Source organism: Eschrichtius robustus, chromosome X, assembly GCF_028021215.1.
Source record: "Eschrichtius robustus isolate mEscRob2 chromosome X, mEscRob2.pri, whole genome shotgun sequence".
NCBI lineage: Eukaryota > Metazoa > Chordata > Mammalia > Artiodactyla > Eschrichtiidae > Eschrichtius > Eschrichtius robustus.
Genome location: NC_090845.1, coordinates 34,912,529 through 34,917,470, shown reverse-complemented (window position 1 = coordinate 34,917,470; position 4,942 = coordinate 34,912,529). Strand labels below are relative to the sequence as shown.

Below are 4,942 nucleotides of genomic sequence, written 5' to 3'. Positions count from 1 at the left end.
GGCTCTGGATACAAAAAACAGTTAAAAAAGAAGAACCCTCCTATGAGGGCTCAATTCAGCCTTTTTATATTACCAACATGAAGGAAGATATTTTACTTATTCTTCTTCTATAAATAAACACTTCAGCTGTGCTATGAGTTTTGCACACCTTCATGACTTTTCCTGTGGTTTTCCTTAATTTATCTTTATTGGGATAAAGCTTGTGGACTCCCACACTACAACGTGAATGAAAATAGTAGCTTTGACGCTATGACAAGCTATTGTTTGACAAACTATGTTTGTGATAATTTTTTGGAAGATTTTTTTTCTTAACCAAACTCTTCGTATGTTAAAATTGATTTGAACGAGGCATTTCAAAATAAAAATCTATAAGATGATCCTTAGAGGACGTAAAAGATAGCATTTCTGATATATACATACACGGCCTCCTAACAATTTAGATAGGTTTATATTGATACAAATCTCAAATAAAGATTATAAAATAAAAAAGGAATTTTAGGAAAAAATTTTGGTTGCTCCTACACCATACATGCCATAGGATGATTATTAGAGGGAAGAGATATGGGAACATATGTATATGTATAACTGATTCACTTTGTTATAAAGCAGAAACTAACACACCATTGTAAAGCAATTACACTCCAATAAAGATGTTAAAAAAAAAATGGCAAGCGTGGATTTTTTTTTTTTTAGATAGATACTAGAGAGGTAGAGATAAATAGGTAGATTCTTATCTATAAAAGCACTGCCATACAAACTTGAAAGTAAAATACAAAATAATACAAATGTTCTAAATGTTAAGAAAACCTAAAAATGTCTCTTTTTAATGTCTAAATTGAAGTGCAACAAAAACCTATCTGATTGTGTGACTGCACTGTTAGGAAATCTGGTTTGGAAACTTTTGGAAACTAATAAATTACTGGCCGAAATCCTCATCATCCATTATGTTGTCACCTGAAACAGAGTCAATCAATTTCTTCAGCAAAGGAACAACGGGTAAACCAATAAAGTACAGGTTAGTCACCACGTATTACAACCAAGTGTGATTTTGTGAAATAACAGGTCTTAGAGTACGTCAAAGTTAGCTATGCTCTTCAGTTCTTGCTTTGAAGCCAACCTGCCTTGGGAATACTTTTATCAGTAAACACAGACAGTGGGTGTCTTTGTTTTCTCAAAGTCTGTATCACCAGTTGTATTAGCTAGGGCTGCCAGGACACAAAGTACCACAAACCAGATGGCTTAGAAAAACAGAAATGCATCCTCTCACAATTCTGGAGGCTGGAAGTTCAAAATCGAGGTGTGGGCCGGGTTGGTTCCTTCTGAGAGCTGTGAGGGAAGGATCTGTTATGGCTTCCCTCCTGGACTTGTAGACACATCACCCTGTTCTCTGTCTTCGTGGCCACAGGACAGTCTCCCTTTGTGCACGTCTATATGTCCAAATTTCCCCTTTACGTGACACGAGTCGTACTGGACTAGGACCCGTCCTAATGACCTCATCTTAACTCAATTACATCTGCAAGTACCCTATTTTCAAATAAGGTCACATTCTGAGCTACTGGGGGTTAGGACTGCAACATGTGATTTTGCGGGGGGAGGGGGGGGGGGATGCGATTCAACCTCTAACACAAGTCTAGGACAGACTGACGATAAGGCAACTCTAGCAGTACATGAAGCAAGAGGGTAACTGTGTTAAGGAAATCTGTCTTTCAATGCAAGCTTCTCAATGAATTGCTGAAGTGGTGCCAACTCTCACCTATCAATCAAACTGAACTCTTGAACCAATAAAATAAAGTACTTAAAGGACACGTTATGGTGGGCCTTTTCAGGCAGCTGTGATGACAGAATCACAGTGCTGGTAAGAAAGATGGGTAGTAAACTCTGAACAGATGCTTTAGAATAGTCTTTACCACCGATACAAGACTTGGGGGAAATGCGACACCAATCTTAGAAGGAAAAAGAGGGACTTCCCTGGTGGCGCAGTGGTTGAGAGTCTGCCTGCCGGTGCAGGGGACACGGGTTCGAGCCCTGGCCTGGGAGGATCCCACATGCCGCGGAGCGACTAGGCCCGTGAGCCACAACTACTGAGCCTGCGCGTCTGGAGCCTGTGCTCCGCAACAAGAGAGGCCGCGATAGTGAGAGGCCTGCGCACCGCGATGAAGAGTGGCCCCCGCTCGCCGCAACTGGAGAAAGCCCTCGCACAGAAACGAAGACCCAACACAGCCAAAAATAAATAAATAAATTAATTAATTAAAAAAAAAAAAAAAAAAAAAAAGAAGGAAAAAGAGCTGCACAATCAAGTTCATCCTGAACTCAAATCATCAAAGGGTCGATATATTTTGGAGCAGAACATGTGCCTGGTGTCAAAATTAGTACCATCCTCCTAATGACATTCCGATCTTGGACCTGCAGCCGTGACTAGACAGCTTGTTTCAGTGCAGAGTTCTGATCTGGCTGAAGAAATCCACAGTGTTAACTGTCATCCACTGACTCAGGTCCTCTTCCTGAGGACAACATGACAGCTCCCTTCATGTTCCCACTTCCTACGGTGCTTCTGCAGGTTTTAAGTGTTCGTACTGATGAGCTCCTTCAGGGATGTTCTTCTTGGACTTGACCGTATGAGAAGAATGGCTGCTGAAGAGGAAGCTCTTCCGTTCTTCTTGAGGGCGAGGGTAGAGGTGGGGGAGGGAGAGGCCATTAGACTGCAGTGCAGTTAGTGTTCAGAGGCAGCACTTGGGAACCGGGAGGGGTAGACAGTCCTCAGTCTGCGGACGGCAAAACCCAGGCTAGCGCTGCTCTGAGCAGGGGTCAAACTTGGTGCAAACACCTGTGTTGCTTCCCCCACCTCCCCAGCCAGGAAAATGGACCCAGCTACATGGCACACGAAAAGGCTTCACTTACATCGCCATTATAATGTTGGACGCCAATCAAATACCCAAACAAATAAATATACAGTTATGAACTGTGCTAAATTATATGAAGGGAAAGAAAGACAATTCTCTAAAGAACCCCAGTATCCACATCTGTAAAATATGAAAATGTGCTCTAGGTCTCAAGGAGTAAATGAGATAATGCATGCAAAGCACTTGGCACAGCATCCGGTGTTCAGTAAATGCTCAATAATATGAGCTCTTTTGATATCATTATGATTCTGCCCTGTAATTCCAGCCTCTAATATCTTCTATATTGAAATGTTTGCTGATTTACAGTGATGGACTCCCCTTAGGAACGCACAGTCCATTATTATTGTTTACTACAGTCAATGCACCAACTTGTTAGTCTACCCTTCCATAAAGAAGAATGAAGTATATGTGGGTTCTATGTCACAATACAAGCACGTATAGTTTCTCCCTCTGCACACTAATCACAAGCACGTATAGTTTCTCCCTCTGCACACTAATCACAGCGTTCTATTACCGCTATTGCCATCAGACAGAACTGACAAATTATGTGACGTTATTGGTATTGTTTTCTGCCAAGGCACTAGAAGTTATAATGTTTATATCATGCAAAGATCAGACTGACATCTAAATCACCCTTGCCAGTTTCTACTATCAGTTATTTACTTAGGTCTCTTCGCTTTTCCAGTCATCCTGCAAAGTCTTACTATTTTGATTTACTTCAGCCTGACGCCCATCTTTCCTCCACTTGGAAAGCATGCTTGGCGCGTGACGCTGGGAGGGGGGCTGCTGTCACGGGCATCCTCTGTGCCACTGCAGGAGCATCCCTGTGTGCCTGGGAGGGACCGGAGTGCCCGTCTCTGAGGAGGAAAGAATGGAGTTTCCCTCCAGAGTGGAGGGCGGGGTCAACCGCGGGCTTGTGCGGAGATGTGTCTCTCGGTCTCCTCTGCTGTCTACCTCCGCTCATGAATTTGCAGGCAATAAGCAGGCCAGAGAGTCATGTGATTTAAAATTTTAGGCCTGCAAGGGCTTTGAAGTCCATTTTGTCAACCCCCTCAAAGTCCACTTAGATCCCTTCTGTAGTATCTTCATATCAAGAGGCCATTCAAGTGCATCTTTCCCCTTAGAAGAAGGAGCATTCCACGTATTTGAGGAGAACTTTATGAGGAATTTTAGGCGCTGCCTTAATTAAGTGGGATCAACATGTACTTGAAGACCTGTATAAACTGTCAAGCAGAATTTCAATTTAGGGAAAGATTCTCCCGGTCTGTCATAAAACTGAAGATGGGACTGTATCTCCTAGAGAATAATAAGACTAAAACAGTAAGATAATGATGATAGCTAAATTTATTAGAACTTTAATAAGTGTCACTCGTGCACAGTGAAAGGTAAAGTAAGCCCTTCACGTTCTGACTCGTGTCATCTCGGCAACGCGTACACGCGGGATGGACCGTTATTCCCAGATGGGCAAGCTGAAGCTCGGAGAAGTTGCAAAGGTTGCTCAAGCAACTATCACGGAGGCCACGTGATCACTGAGCTTTCCCAAAAATAATGCTGTCTATGTATATCCTCCTCTGGTGTTTACACACTTGTTTGCTTTACGTTATTTCCATTTGATTTTCCTCCTCACGTGCTCACGAGTCTGCTCCAAACCTATCTCACCTGCCATCTACTTTGGCACCTTTCACCAGAGAAACTGGAAAGCACTATCTTTAGAATGTTATCTACATCTTAGAAAAAAGGAATTCGAGTCTGGGCCTAAATGCTGCCTCCATAATCTGTTCTGGGCCAAAGCAAGTTTGTTATCCAGGTGAATGGGGGTTTGGATAAAGAAGCCAATAGTCTCCAGTATTCCCAGGAAGCCCTCCACGTGGTTAGTAACTAAGACCCGTAGCATAAACCCCTGTCCACATCCCCCCCTCCTCGCTGAAGTCACAGTGAAGCCAGGCGGAGCCGGAGCGGCGAGGTTCCTTCCTGGCCACTAGAGGCCAGCAAGCCACAGCCGAGAACCTCCGAGCTGGAGTGCGCTGCTTCTGACATCACGA

At 43.4% G+C, this 4,942-nt stretch overlaps 1 pseudogene; it reads right to left on the bottom strand.

Moving 5' to 3' along the window:
- Nucleotides 1-2,247: 2,247 nt before the first annotated feature.
- Nucleotides 2,248-4,320, bottom strand: LOC137756283 (MOB kinase activator 1A pseudogene; annotated as a pseudogene).
- Between the last annotated feature and the right edge of the window lie 622 nt (nt 4,321-4,942).